Here is a 17,038-nt window from a genome sequence, read left to right on the forward strand (position 1 = left end):
TATTACAGCTTACAAGTTTTACCTTTAAAATTTGTAAATCCGGTTATTGGTTATTGGAAGTAATGAAGGTATTCAGCCGGACAGTTCCGTGTGTTTTCTATGTTAACTGACGAACTATTGCATATTTTTAAAATCATAAAGTTGTGTTACGTATGACAAATGGAGTCAAGTTTCTTTATTACATATGACTAGGCTCTGTACTAATACATCCCGTCATTGTGTTATTGTCTACGATACATATTGTATTCTTTTCTTTTATATTTGTTAATATGATTTGTTTGTGTGCCTTTTAGTGCTTTTTTTCACACATGACGTGGCTTTGTACATCCTGTTATGTATTGTGTAATTGTTTTATGATAAGTTTTGTAGTTTTGCCTTTATTTTTGCTAATGTGCTGTGTCTGCATGCCTTGTGTTTCTTTGCTGCATGTGACGTAGATCTGTGCTGATACATCTTGTCATTGTGTTATTGTTCCATGGTAAATGTGTTTTTTTACATATTTGTTTGTTTTATATTGATTTGGTTATAACACAATGTTGACTGCTATACCCCTATTTTTGACATCTCCACCTATTATATCAGTTTGTTTTGTTCACACGTCGTCGTCAATATAATGGAACATTTCTGTGAATTTCATACAAGTGAAAGGTTTAGCTAGCTATAAAACTAGGTTTTATCCACCATTTCCACATAAGAAAATGTCTATACCAAGTCAGGAATATGACGGCTGTTGTCCATTCATTTGATATGTTTGAGCTTTTGATTTTGCCATTTGATTAGGGACCTTCTGTTTTAATTTTCCTCGAAGTTCAGCATTTTCGTGATTTTACATTTTATAATGTAATATATTTTTATTCAGTCTGATAACAGAAATATTTATTCTGAAACAATACAAAATTTGAATGAAAAAAATCTGGAAGAAGGTAGTTTTAAAACAACTTTATATTGTCTTTTCAACATCAGAATTCATAAAATTTACGGATTTTTCTTGTCGATCTTCCAAATCTTCCCGTATAATGTTCTGTAAATCTTAGGTTGTCCGAGCCTTGTTCTGATTACAAAACTACGATCACTTCTTTCACCGCGACAGACTTCATTATCCCTGGTGATATCATCGACAGCAAAAACACACAAGGTTTGGCGACCGATTCCAGTTTTGATTCTAGCGTATGTGTTAGGTGCGATGTCTGGTGTATACGTATTTGTACCCTGAACCAATTCAATCTTTATGGTATCCCGTGTACCGTTAGCAATATGCGTGATATGGTAAGCTGTAATGAAAAACATAGATTGAAAAGGATGTTACAACTCTCCTTGTATGTCCTCAATGTGGAAAAATTATCTATTTATCCTATATGACTTGACATATCAATGAGTATGTAGTTAGAGACCTTCTTTACAAATGATTTTATCAAGTTATTCTTGTTGGCATTTTTTTTTTTACAAATGGAAGTATGTTCTTAATACTAACGGTATTTAAAGACTTAATCACTTACTAGGTCACTATTTTGAATTCCTCATGTCGGTGAGATAAATTCGTTACATAGTGTACTAGCGACATAATACAATATATGGGGTCAATAAATTGCATATGTGGATTAGAGCTTCCGTCTCACCCCATATGGAAATCACTGACCCCGTATTTATCGTGTTAGGTAACTTGTACACATTGTAACCTAATTTTATATTATGTGTATTATATGTATACATTTCATTTATATAAAGAAGCGGAAATACAATATTCCTAGACGATTTAAATCAAAGACTTGAAAATTGATATTCGCTCCTTTTCCGCTTTGCAAGTAAGTTTGACTGTTCCTCTGGTAACTTTCGTCCCTATTTTAAAGGTACATCAAATACTCGTTATACAAAGACATGATGTCTAGATAGGTTGACATGTCTACTTATACATTATATCTGAACAAGCGCTATATATATTCGAAGTATTGCATCAGTGTACAGCTAAGTAGGGATCACTATCATATATACGCGGATTTATCTTCAAATTTATGTTTTATTTGTCACTTTATGTTAAACATCAATCAATCAACATACTGTCTGTGTATATTAAAAGATAAAAATGAATAAGGGCTGTGTTTTAATTGGACAGTTGAGCATTGATAGCGCGATCCAATTGTGTTTGTTATTCAAAGAGTAAACACAAAGTCACCAATCCGAATTGAATTTTTGTATTCCTTTTGAAAAATATCTGTATTTTATTGACTATCTTGAAAACTTTAAAACCAGATTTTTGTTCGTTTCAAGCTTAAAACTTAAAAGGAGGCTCGCGGGTATAAGATTTTCAGAAAAAAAATAAACATTTATTTTTTATTACAAATTATACTAATTGCCTTTAGTATTAGTTATTTAATTAAATGGTACAAAAATCTTTCCGAAAAATCAATTCGTGTTGGCCCCAGGTGACTTTTAAAATGTAGATATGATTGAAAAAGCTTCAAATTTTCTCCCTTTTGTGCAAAACTGCCATTTTGTGGCATTAAAATTGAAATATCATTTTTAACTCGCCGGGGACCTATATTTTTTATTGTTGTTTTCGAATAAGCTGTACATAAATTAAATAATTGTAAAATTTAAGCGATTTCTGTAATTTAGTTCTTTTTTTATTTCAATATTACCGCTTTTTCTCCTTATAGTTCAATAGAAAAAAAGGACATTTACAAAAATGTATGCTTCTTTCGAAGGCAGATTGTAAGCGTAAATGAACGGTGACCCCATTTTTTTTTATTTCATTTTTCTATTAAGTATAAGATAAAGTTCATTTATAGAAAAATATAGCGAAATCCTATGACAAATAAAAAAAAATCATTTAGACCCGCGATTAAGCCGGAAAAGATCGAATGAAATAAAGTTTAAGGATGCAAGTTATATCATAGATGTATATATATCGTCATTATAATATAATCCCAATGATCATATGCTTATGTTTTTCCTGTTCGACATGGTTTCGTCACATAATTCAGAATAATTGACATATTGCAATACAACCATTAGAGTCTGCTGTGGTTACCCACCGAATATTTCTGTTGACATGAAACATCACATTGTTGATAAAATGCTATTCTTAAACGTGTTCTTACCTCTAATCCTCCCCAAGTTACAAAGAAAAAAAATACGCCGTTTTTTGAAGGAATGGTTGGAAATATTGGAATTCAATGCTTTTCAATTTCATTTTTAGCTCACCTGGCCCAAAGGGCCAAGTGAGCTTTTCTCATCACTTTGCGTCCGTCGTCCGTCGTCCGTCGTCGTCCGGCGTTAGCTTTTACAAAAATCTTCTCCTCTGAAACTACTGGGCCAAATCAAACCAAACTTGGCCACAATCATCATTGGGGTGTCTAGTTTAAAAAATGTGTGGCGTGACCCGGTCAACCAACCAAGATGGCCGCCACGGCTAAAAATAGAACATAGGGGTAAAATGCAGTTTTTGGCTTATAACTCAAAAACCAAAGCATTTAGAGCAAATCTGACGGGGATAAAAATGTTTATCATGTCAAGATCTATCTGCCCTGAAATTTTCAGATGAATCAGTTAATCGGTTGTTGGGTTGCTGCCCCTGAATTGGTAATTTTGAGGAAATTACCGTGTTTTTGGTTAGTATCTTGAATATTATTATAGATAGAGATAAATTGTAAACAGCAATAATGTTCAGCAAAGTAAGATCTACAAATAAGTCAAATGACCAATATGGTCAGTTGACCCGTTTAGGAGTTATTGCCCTTTATAGTCAATTTTTAACCATTTTTCATAAATCTAAGTAATCTTTTACAAAATCTCCACTGAAACTACTAGGCCACAATCATCTTTGGGGTATCTTTTGGGCCATTCAACCAAGATGGCCGCCACGGCTAAAAATAGAACATAGGGGTAAAATGCAGTTTTTGGCTTATAACTATGAAACCAAAGCATCCAGAGCAAATCTGACAAGAAGTTAAATTGTTAATCAAGTCAATATCTATCTGCCCTGAATTTTTCAGATGAATTGGACAACTGGTTGTTGGGTTGCTGCCCTCCAATTGGTAATTGTTAAAGAAATTTTGCCGTTTTTGGTTATCTTGAATACTATTATAGATAGCGATAAACTGTAAACAGCAATAATGTTCAGCAAAGTAAGATCTACAAATAAGTCAACATGACCTAAATGGTCAATTGACCCCTTAAGGAGTTATTGCCCTTTATAGTCAATTTTTAACAATTTTCATTAATTTGGTAAATTTATGTAAATTTTTACCAAATATAGTTCTCTGTTACTAATGGGCAAAGTTCATTATAGATATAATTGTAAGAAGCAAAATCGTTCAGTAAAGTAAGAACTTCAAACACATCACCTTCACCGAAATACAATTTTGTCATGAATCCATTTGTGTCCTTTGTTTAATATGCACATAGACCAAGGTGAGCGACACAGGCTCTTTAGAGCCTCTAGTTTTTTTATTTTATCTTCAAACCACGTTAATTCGAATCAGTCTTGTTTAACCGACAATTGCGATTGACGTACAAACAAGTTAAACAATGGTTCGAACTAACTATTAAGGGAGGTTACGGAAGAGCCTACACAAAAGCTCTACATTTATACACATCGAACATATAAATCACCATAATTGTCCTAATCGGATCCGAAATAATTGATGCAAGCTATACTGTATTGTAGTTATGATATGGGTATGTATTATATTCTTGGTATTATAGCCCTCACTATCACTCGGGCAAAAATTATCACGAATATAATGCCTACCTATGTCAAGACTACAATAAATAATAGCTTGCATCAATTATTTCTAAAGTAGTCATGACAGGAAATAAAGACACAACTGTTAGTAAGGAACATTATTTGCATTGAGAATATCACACACATTACAATAGGTGTCTACCACCAATTCACTCCCTCAAATTTAGAACTTATGTTAAAGTAACCCTACGCTGACACAAAATAGAGCTACATGGGATGAAAATGGCCATGTATAAGGGTAACACATATACATTTCAGAATATACCTGGTTTCTAAGTTAAACTTAAGGTAAAATATTGAGACAGCTGTGGAAATTAGTTGAATAGATGGGGATTTTTAATTGCGAGTCTGACACCAATCGCAGGTGTTAGTTTACAACATAATGCATACAACAAAAAATGAATAGACATCGACAATGGTAAATAGACGGAGCACACGATCATTATGTTTATTTACCAAAACTAGAAAAAACTGCAATAAAAGGACTTACCTCTCCCTCTAAACCAAGCCCCAACATCAACAAAAATTAAACAACATATCAACAACAGAATCTGTGGTTTCTTTTGTAACATCCTTCTGGTAGGCGGAAGTTCCTAAAAAAGGTTATGAAGTTTTTTTTTAGGAATTATTGTATAGTTTTTTTCATAAAAGTTTCTGTTCGAATGATCTAAAATCCCTTATCTGAAACGTTCCAACGAATAAAATATAGTCTGTTCAATCACTATAATCTTTCAAATAAGAATAGCTCGTCACATTCAAAAGTTAGTTCACACACAGAAAAACACAATTCATACCCTCTCCTCTTCAAAAAGAAACCAACAACAAAACGAAGAATATAACAATGCTAATAATAATCATTTACTAGACTGTTATGTTAGCATACCTTTGTATCTGTTTTATAAAAATGAGTTGAAGACCTTTTAAAGGGTTAATAGAAATAATGATGCGAATTACTTACCTTGATTCAGACTTGTAAGTTGGTCTAATTGATATGGAATGAACTTTGCGTTAACTTATATAGGCGTCACATCGTGTCCTGTTAAATAATATTTTAAGCTTGTTTCATGCATAAAGGATTTTACAGTTCAATGATACGGATCTTTTTACTATTAACCTTTTTTATGTTAAAAAACATTAAATGTTTTTAAAATAGAATATAATAGATAAACTTGTTTCAACCCATATATGTAAATACTAGTCTTACCAACCTTGCGTCCAGTAATCTGAAATGTTGTTATTTCTAAGTGTATAAGTTTAAGATTTAGTTTAAAGAATTTTTCCTTTCTTTCCAGTTGCATCATTTTGATATTGTTTATCTTTAAAGCAATTTTATTAATATTCATATGTTAACATGAACCGTATCAATTTATACTGCATCAGTAAACTTCAAAGTATTTTGATTTTGTTGGTTTAACTATTTAATCAATTTCAATAATATAATGTAATCCATTATAGCTGGAAAATGCTTTTTATGCTTTGAACTTGTAATTGGTTAAATCAATAGGACAATCACGTCGTGTTGAGAACATACTTTAGTCTAAATGTACTGTAATAATCATTCTAATCATTCTAATTTCCTGTGCTTTATTTTGTGATTCATTTGAATTATTGCTCAATTTTGAACAATGAATTGTAAATGAATTATCTTATCTTATCTAACTTAACAATTGAAGTTTCAAGAAAAGGTTTTACTAACTAGTTTTTCGATTTCAAAAAACCTATTACTAGTTATTAAAGGTACCAGGATTATAATTTAGTTACTAATTTTTCCATTTAGATCAAACAAGTGAACTTCTTGTTTATTAAGTTTTTTAAAATATATTTATTTCGTTTCGTTTAGTTCCGTTTTGGTAAATTTAGTTTCGTTTTATCCCTAATCATTTCGTTCATTAAAGGTATAAATGAGCTATAAAAGAGAATCGATGGTACCTAATATCTTAGGTCGAAAGTAAGCTGAAAAAGAGTGCTATATTATAATAAGTGATACAGTATAATAGTAGAATGATGTAAATTAACAACAAAATACAGAACTTCAAGGAAAGTTCGAAAAGGAGAGTCCCTGAGAGTCAATCGATTTGAATACAACATACAGAAACTTATAGAACAAAGGAGTATGTCTGGTAAGGGCCCATTTTGGCCTCAAATTTCAGGTTCATCTGATGAAAGATTTTGTACACTTTTTAAACACTTAAGTGTCTACTAAAGTCGATTCAATTAGTTTGTGTGAAAGATTTAAACTGATTTATAGGCATAGATTACCTTAGCCGTATTTGTTACAATTTTTTGGAATTTTGGATCCTCAATGCTCTTCAACTAAGTACTTGTTTGGCTTTGTAAATATTTTGACATGAGCGTCACTGATGAGTCTTATGTAGACGAAACGCGCATCTGGCGTACTAAGTTATAATCCTGGTACCTTTGATAACTAATTCTACATTTCAGACGCTCATATTCAAGGTTAAATATGGAAACTCTATCAATTATGCCATACCATGTTACTTTTTAGATAGTTTTTGTCAAAATATGAAAGTGACCGCATCCGTGTTCACCATCAACCTTTATATATTTTATGCATTATCATCAAATACAACTTACATTTGAATATTAAGAATGAACACGAATGCGGCCATTTCCATTCAAGACGAAAACCGTGTAAAATTTAACTCAAATGCTAAAATTGTGAAGAGTTCAGTAATTTAGCATGACTTAATGATGCTAGCAACCGATATATGTACATTAACGAAAAAGGAAAGTATGCTAGATACACTTACTGGAAATGTGAGGATATGATTGAAGCTTTAAATTTTCTGCTAGATAAGATTTATGTACGTTTCAGCGATAAAGTGTATCGTCAGGTAGTAGATAGTCCTATGGGCACTAACTGTGCCCCTTTAATAGCAGATTTTATTTCTATATTGCTATGGATCTCAGGTTATGACCAAACTCAGTAAAGACCCATCATTGTTATATTTGGTTGGTACATTCAAAAATACCTACCGTTATCTGGATGATTTTTTTCGTTGAATAATCCATAGTTCTCTAAATATACTTCCGAAATTTACACAAAAGAACTAAATCTAGCATATTAAGCAGCAGTTGTCCTTTTCTAGATTTAGACATTTCAATTTCAAACGGGAAACTTCATACTAAAATTTATGACAAAAGATAAAATTGAGAATGGAAATGGGGAATGTGTCAAAGAGACAACAACCCGACCAAATAAAAAAACAACAGCAGAGGGTCACCGACAGGTCTTCAATGTAGCGAGAAATTCCCGCACCCGGAGGCGTCCTTCAGCTGGCCCCTAAACAAATATATACTAGTCCAGTGATAATGAACGCCATACTAATTTCCAAATTGTACACAAGAAACGAAAATTAAAATAATACAAGACTAACAAAGGCCAGAGGAACCTGACTTGGGACAGGCGCAAAAATGCGGCGGGGTTAAACATGTTTGTGAGATCTCAACCCTCCCCCTATACCTCTAACCAATGTAGAAAAGTAAACGCATAACCATACGCACATTAAAATTCAGTTCAAGAGAAGTCCGAGTCTGATGTCAGAAGATGTAACCAAAGAAAATAAACAAAATGACAATAATACATAAATAACAACAGACTACTAGCAGTTAACTGACATGCCAGCTCCAGACTTCAATTAAACTGACTGAAAGATTATGATTTCATCATATGAACATCAGGCACAATCCTTCCCGTTAGCGGTTTAGTATCATACCATCATAACATATATGAGAAGAACATAATCCGTGTCATGCCAACAACTGTTTTTAGAATAAATGTGTTTAGTTCCGATGCAAAGACCTTATCAGTGACTCAATATTAACGCCAAAATATGCAATCTTTAATGACTTGACAACAGTATCGTAATTTTTTAATCGATTTTTCATTTGTTATTGTTAATTTTACTGTTTTAGACGGCGATGTGCATTTGGCTCCATCATACGGTGTTTATATTTCCCAACTCGTTCGGTTTGCCCGTGTGTGTTCTGATGTTATAGATGTTAACGAACGTAATGAATGCATCACTAGGAAATTATTGTGTCAGGGATTTCGATACCATAAATTACTTAAAACTTTTACAAAATTCTTTCATAGATACAAAGATTTGATTAGTAAATTTGGCTGTACTTGGAAATAACTTATTAAAAATGGTATTTCACATCCTAAATTGTATGGAAATATTGTACTTAAAGCGAGGAAATCACTATGTGATCCGTGTACACTCATCGAACCTTTAAACAAACTTATAGGTAAGGGTTATTGTACCAATATTGTAATTAGATCTCTGAATATAGTTTACATTGACACTAATATCGATTTTGTCATTAGCAAATTAAAACATAACTAAATTGTATCTTCTTTTGAGGCGGGATGTATAGAGACACAGACATGTTAATTTTTATCTCTAAAGAAGTTGCTCCTCACTATCCTACTACCTGTCGATACATTTATTTTTGGCATTGCACTAGTCATGTCTTCTCTGACTGTTCATGACGTTAAAATACTAAATACCTGGGATGTGTTTTAGTTGATTTTAGTCACTGATGCATGATTTTTTATTATTAATTGTTTTTTTAACTAGCTGTCAGTAACTGCGAGTACTCTCAAATCGTATTTTCTTGTTAATTCGACCTGTTGATACTGTTTATAATGCTTTTTTGTTATTTTATATTAATATGGATCTTGTCTATATACCAGCTTTGATTATTTGGAATATCTTCTAATTTTCACTTATTCGTTCTACATTTGTATAAACTTCAAGATTTACCTGTATTATTAAAACCGGTTTTTTTCTTCAAAAGTGATCATTTTCGAAGGGTTAAATATTTTGCAGTGGTGTCTTACCATGGCTTTGTTTAGACTTGTTTGTTTGTTTTTTGGCCTTCAATGTTTGTCCCTAATATTTTATTAACTGTGCATTTGCATTCAGATATCGCAGAACAAATTTATTCGTTTATAGTGTGTTAATTTACGTTTTTTTTTATTGAGTTAAGCCTGCCAATTGATATTTTATCGGGTGTTTTTCTTTGTTGTGATTTTATACTATTGTTTCAGAAAAAGGGAGAAGGTTTGGTACCATTAAAACGTTTAATCCCTCTACAAATGATTGCACCTGTCGGAAGTCAAAAATCTGATGTACAGTAGTTGTCGTTTGTTTATGTAATTTATACGTGTTTCTCGTTTCTCGTTTTTTATATAGATTAGACCGTTGGTTCTCCCGTTTAAATGGTTTTACACTAGTAATTTTGGGGCCCTATATAGCTTGTTGTTCGGTGTGAGCCGAGGCTCCGTGTTGAAGGCCGTACATTGACCTATAATGGTTTACTTTTATAAATTGTAATTTGGATGGAGAGTTGTCTCATTGGCACTCACACCACATCTTCTTATATCTATTGTATTGTCAAAAACAGACCAAATTTGTACAGCAGAAGTATTCTACTTTCCAATATTTAGCTAAAAGTTTACATTATAACAATTCTGTAAAACGGATATATTTTGGGGCTGAAAAGGGGTCTTACTGAACATAGTCCTTTTAGTTTTTCACTTTGCACATTCAAATGTGTTTACTAAAATACTTGTAGGAAATAACTGATTCGGAGTTAGTTCATGCATATGACAACACTTTTTTTTACTGTAAAGTTTATTCATTTCAATGAAAAGCGATGTACAAAAAATGAGTTTGAGAGAAAAAAAACAAAAGCAATCAAGAAAAAGTTTTTGATCTTATATTAATAAATTTTGTATATGTAATGTTATTCTTGATTTATTTATATCTGATACGCGTCCGTTATTTCATCGTACACCGTAAGTGTCATTCAGTGAAATAGAAGGTTATTTAAAAATTGCTAATGGCAAAACAGAAGATTATTAGATTTAAAAATTTATTATTCAAAGTTTCCAATATCTGATCTTGATATATGGACTGAAAGATCAGACATTTCATAAATATTTTATCAGTGAAGGACGGACAGTTACCTTTATTTGTCTAGAAGAATTTATTGAAGGTCATATGAACTACGTGTATTCTGAACTTTAATTTATAAACAATCAGTTTTTAGTCATGTTGTGAAACGAAATTACTTTGCCACTTTTTTTCTGTAAAAAGCAGTTGGTTTAGATTTCAGTTATTTGGAACGCCCAGGATTATTCCGCATATACCTTCACATGGCACATGTGCGTTTGAAATACCCGGAACAAAAGAGCGCTTCATAACAGATAGTCGTCTTACCTATTGTTCTATTTACGAGTATTTTGATAGTTCGGTTAGTCCTAACACTCGTTGATATCCAAACACGTCTTTAAAGTTTCCAAATACTTTATAACAGCAGTCTTTCAAGATACTACGGAGGAATAGTGTCAACGAAATACATTTTAAGATATTCGATTTTTAAGTGAGAAAAAAACTGTAGGGTAACACAAAATATCTGAACATCATCTTAGGTATTTTATCAACAAGAATAACAAAAACAAAAAGAGAATCCATCACAGGTTTTAATGACACCATAACAATAAAAACGTTTCCTTCATGCAACAATTTTAGAACAAGATACTGAATCCAGTAATAAACAAAGAGAATATGCTGGATAAACGCAGAAAGACTATAGCAACTTATCGATAAGTGTTAAAAGCATGTGTATAGTTTCACATGATTAACCTCGTTGTCAGTTACAGTTCTGAACATAGGTCATTCCTGCACGAGTAACCTCAGTTATTGTATATCTAAAAATTTAGATTTGCCTCTTCTGTGAGCATTCAGAATACTAAGATCATCAAATATGTAGTGCTTTTGTTGTTACTATATAACAGAAACAATAAAACAAAAAAATCAAAATAACCTTTGTTTGTAAAACTCCCCTTAGAGTTTCTGGTGCAAGTAAATGCGATCTGGACGTATGCAATTTATAAAGTTTTTTTTCTGTGTTTACAGGATGCAAATCATCTGTCTGTCCCCAACTTGTCACCAAAAATATAAGTTTGAGTTCTTACATTAGTCACCGAAATTTCTTCCAACATGCTAGAGAGGAGCGGTTGTTAGATTTGTTTTTACCTTAGAAATTTGATGCACCAACATTTATTTCATCTCTCTCAATAGTTGAATTGCAATAACCCTATAGTTGTAAAAAAATTGAGTTCCAAGCGTTTGCTTTTTTCTAAGGAGTAGGGGGTGGAGCATGAGAAAACATTCATCTTTTATTGGTTGCGAATTTATTTACTAATTTTGTTTACAAATGATTTCGTCATTCTGTGTCCATCATTTATTTTACTATTGTGTTTCCGTGATGTATTTTGCAATATGTTCTTATTTCTTATAAGCAGAGAAAATGAGCAACCTTTAATTATAACAAAACATATTTATAAACTGAGAAATATTTATTTCATTAAAACAAGCAATATTATCCAGATTTTCTTAAATTTATATTCAGATATTTAATAATATATCATTGAAAACACACTGACTAATTAATATACCACGAGTGGGTATTTCTAAATACAGATTATATACATTTCCAAATCAGCATTGTTCATTTTTTAGACCAATCTATTGAATGAATGTCTCCATAGACAGATTTGAAAATCCTTAAACTTCCTCTATACTCATCGACGATAAAGCTTCTGTCGGAACCCGCATCAGAACAAATAGTATAATCTACGCATAAAGTTATACCGGAGGTTGAACGATATCCGATTTTGGTATATGATCCAGGTCCGACTGTTCTTGTTGTTGTATGACCACCATGGCGTAACGAAACATGTATAGATTGGTCTGATCTATTGACAATGTAACTGTTATCTCTGCCTAAAAAACCAAAATACAATTAAAATTAAAATATAATTGAAACAAACCCAGATTTTTGTTGTGTCTTCTATTTCTGTTATATTTTTTTTGTTAGTGTGCTACTATTTCTGTGTATAAGTTTTTATTTATGTTTAACAATTATTGAGCTGCAACGATCGTCGTGAAAATAATGGTAATATTGTAGGACCTATCATGTTGTCTACGGTATTTTTTCGGTATTTTTGTGTCTTAAATGCTATGCAACATCGTACAATATTTGGCCTTTGAGTCGGGTTTAAATGAAAAGTGCGTCTGGCATACAATCATGAAATAGTCAGCTGATTATGTTCCACATGCACCACCCTTCGTGCTTCTCATGCTTTAAGTACGAACTAAGAAATAAGTAAAATCCGGTACGTCACAAGCGGGAATACGAGACGGCACTATGGTACGACACCCAGATACAATCTGATTTTAAAAACAAATAAAACTATTTATAATCTAGGAAAAAGGTTAGTGGAAGGAAAACTGGACATTTATTATATAGACTTTACAGCTGATTTTATGATCAAACTGAATTGTTAAATAGATAAAATTTATTAACTATTGATAAAGAGGTTATATAGACTAAAAACTTTCAAACTTTTGCTTAATTTAAATGTAACATATTGCAATCGGTCAGTTTAAAATTAACCACTAACGTTAAGGATTACTTGTATATATTTACGTTAATGTTAGCACATCAATGTCACGAATAAAATTTGGAACGGCACCGTCATGGTGCGGGTGCCGTATACGGTGTAGGAAATGCTTACCCTTCCGGAGCACCTGATTTCACTCCCGGTTTTTAGTGGAGTTCGTGTTGCTTCTTAATTATTATGTATAACTGTTGATGTAAATGTCCTTTGGTTTTGTTAGTCTTTGTTAACTCCTTGGTTTTGATTGTTATTGTCTTATGCTTAAATTACTTTAAGTATTTTGTCGTCCTGAACATGCATAACATTTTTTAAACTAAATGTTGAGCAACACACAATCAATCACTGAAGTTCAAATAAGTCCGATCAGAATTTCCATTTTAATTTAAGATATATGTATTTAATTAAAAAAAAAATATAGACAAAAAGACAAAACAAATGTACCATTTTTTAAGTTAAGAATGATAAATACTCGAGTAATAGGACAGGGAAGTGACATGCTGCTTGGAACAAGACTAAGATTCATGAAAGGGAAATAAATAAGAAATTTTACTAATTTCAAATAATTCGGGAAAATGTTTATTGGGAATGTTATTCTTATAAACCGACATATAAAGAAACAGCTACAAAGTACAAAAAGTCTTAAAGAAAACAGGTAAGTATTGAACAATAAGAGGGAGAAAACTCGAGAACTCATTATGAAAACTTACTCCACCAGGCATTAGTATTCTCTAACCAGAAAACACAGACTAGCACAAGCACAGTAAACAGCTTTGACGACATTCTACCTGTGAAGATAAAATTCTTTATGGTAAGGGAATTTTATCTTATATTATATTATATCATATTATATTATATTATATTATATTATATTATATTATGTTATGTTATGTTATGTTATGTTATGATATGTTATATTATATTATATTATATTATATTATATTATATTATATTATATTATATTATATTATATTATATTATATTATATTATATTTATATTATATTATATTATATTATATTATATATTATATTATATTATATTATATTATATTATATTATAGGGTTATTGCATTAATATTGGGGAATATTGTCCCGAGTAGAATTTTATATTGCACGAGCTTGCGAGTGCAATATATGTTCTACGAGGGACAATATTTCCCAATATTCATGCAATAACCCTTTTATTGTATAGCAATATAATATTTGAAAGTAAAAAATGGTTTAAACTAAGATTGTGTCGTTGATGACGTCATGAATTTTTGATGATTTATTGCACTAGTACAATATTAGAATTTATTGCACGCTAACTTTTGGTTACTTTCTGTTGGAAATATTATATTGCTATACAATAATATATTATATTATATTATATTATATTATATTTAAGAAATAATTCATGGGGCTTGAATATATCGTGATTTTATCACGGGTTGGCCCTTTATGACAAATATTTTACCCTGAGCGATAGCGAGGGGTAAAATATCGGCATAAAGGGACAAACCGTGGTAAATTGTAGATACATTCAAGCCCCCATGAATTATTTCGATTCTAATAGGTCAAATACGGCAATTCTTTTGGATCGAAGAGCTCTAGGTAGAGGCAAATATTTGACATTCCCAGAAATAAACACACTATTAAATTGGCGTAAAAGAACGGAGCAAACTGAATTAGTGACATGCTTAAACTATTTAAAATAACGTATATAGATAGTTTTGAATTAATTTAAATGATAATTTACTTATATGTATTAAATGTTTAAACAAATATGGCTTATAACACATTTTAGCACCGTTTTTTTACGTTTCCATGTTGTGTATATTATATTATATTATATTATATTATATTATATTATATTATATTATATTATATTATATTACATTATATTATATTATATTATATAGAGAATAATACATCGCAAAATCCGTATCATATGTCGTATCATCCCGAGACATCAATATCAGCCCAAGGGCCTTTAGGCCCGAGGGATGATATTGGTCGAGGGTGATACGGCATGTGATACGGATTTTGTCATGTATTATACGCTTTATCATATATTTCAACAGAAGAGTATTATATTATATGAAATGTTTTCTGATCCATAGCACTGGGTTACCTTCAGTTTTACTTTTGTCTTGTTTCAAAGGCCTTAAAAGAACTGCTCAATTACTTATCAAAGCACCTTACAATTTGCGTGCTGTTGTTTTAAAAAATATATTTTGTTTATTATTGTATTTATTTGTGTGTATTGTACTTTTTATAGTTGCATTTAGTGTGCCAAAAATATGAAAACTTGACGTTCGTGACATCACATACAATATAGAAAACTTGACGTCCGTGACGTCACATACCAAACAATGACGTCATTGAAAAAATTGACGTATTTTGAGGAAAATTTTTCTTGAGCAAAAAAAAATAAAACTGACTTTATGTAAAAAAAAAAAAAAAAAGTAGGGATGTGATAAAGGGTCGGGGTGCGATAAAGGGTATGCGATAAAGGGTAGGGGTGTGATAAAGGGTATGCGATAAAGGGTGCGCATCAAAGTTGCGCGATATGGATTAAACACCAGGCTATTTATCACATATGCAAAACTACTATATTTATTACTAAACATATGATAAATTATATTATATTATATTATATTATATTATATTATATTATATTATATTATATTATATTTTATTATAATATATCATATTTTAGGTAAATCATATTGTTTTTTATATTAGTTATATTAAATTTCATATTAATTACATTATATTTTATTTTTAACATATCATATTTTATATTAATCATTTGATAATTTATATTATTATAGTATATCTTATATTAATTATATAATATCTTATATCAATCATATTATATTTTATACTAGTTACATTATATTTTATATTAACTACATTAAATTTAATATTAATCATATTAAACTTTATATACGTTTTATTTTATTTCATATCAATTATGTTTTATTTGATATTTATTGATTTTTACTTAGAATCAATTAAATTTTATTTTATATAAGTTATATTTTATCTTATATTTATTTATTTTTTATCTTATTTCATACCATATCAATTATACTTGACTTTACATGAATTGTGTTTTGTTTTATGTTTATTTTATATCAATTATATCTATTTTTCAATTATTTATGTTTTATTTAATATATGTTCTATTTTATATCAGTTATATTTATTTTTCAATTATTTATGTTTTATTTCATACATATTCTATTTTATTTTAATCATATTTAATTTTGTGGTAATTATATTTTAATTAAAGTAGACGTTATATATTACATTTTATATTAATCATATTTTACTTTATACTATTTTTTCTGCTGCAATACGGAATTGGATATATATTCGATTTCTTTTGTATATTTTAAACTCAAAAAGTTAACAAATCAAAATCTTATTTGTTAGCCTTTCTATCGCGAAAAATTGTTGAGCAGTTTTAATTTTAAACGCATGTCAAAAAAGGTACAAATGAGGAAAAACTTACCAGAGTTTGTTAATCAGCAATATCTGTAAATATATTAATTTCACAAACACAGCAATATAAATAGTTTAGTTAACAAGCACCTCTTAAATCAACAACGGAAATTGGTAGTTAAATTACATATTATTATACAAATAAGTGCTTTGATATAATCATCTTTTAGTGTTCTCGGAACCGAATGATGTCAAGTTTATATTAAAAAGTAGTTGAAAACAGCACATTACCCAGTATAACACTTGGAAACCAAAATAATTTCTTTTTAAATTCTATCAAATGGTATCACCAGCCCAGTAGTCAGAAT

At 30.5% G+C, this 17,038-nt stretch overlaps 2 long non-coding RNA genes across 3 annotated transcripts; both read right to left on the minus strand.

The window, feature by feature from the left end:
- Positions 1–924: 924 nt before the first annotated feature.
- Positions 925–5,784, minus strand: LOC143082012 (uncharacterized). Of its 2 annotated transcripts, XR_012980219.1 has the most exons (3): positions 5,703–5,784; positions 5,235–5,337; positions 925–1,271 (listed from the first exon to the last, which is right to left on the minus strand). It is a non-coding gene; the product is annotated as an uncharacterized LOC143082012 (long non-coding RNA). The 2 variants fall into 2 exon arrangements; XR_012980218.1 differs by lacking the exon at positions 5,703–5,784 and having other exon boundaries at positions 5,235–5,503.
- Positions 5,785–12,118: 6,334 nt separating this feature from the next.
- Positions 12,119–16,818, minus strand: LOC143083859 (uncharacterized). Its single transcript, XR_012980909.1, has 3 exons — positions 16,741–16,818; positions 13,949–14,026; positions 12,119–12,564 (listed from the first exon to the last, which is right to left on the minus strand). It is a non-coding gene; the product is annotated as an uncharacterized LOC143083859 (long non-coding RNA).
- Positions 16,819–17,038: the final 220 nt, after the last annotated feature.

Source organism: Mytilus galloprovincialis, chromosome 7 (assembly GCF_965363235.1).
Source record: "Mytilus galloprovincialis chromosome 7, xbMytGall1.hap1.1, whole genome shotgun sequence".
Classification (NCBI taxonomy): domain Eukaryota; kingdom Metazoa; phylum Mollusca; class Bivalvia; order Mytilida; family Mytilidae; genus Mytilus; species Mytilus galloprovincialis.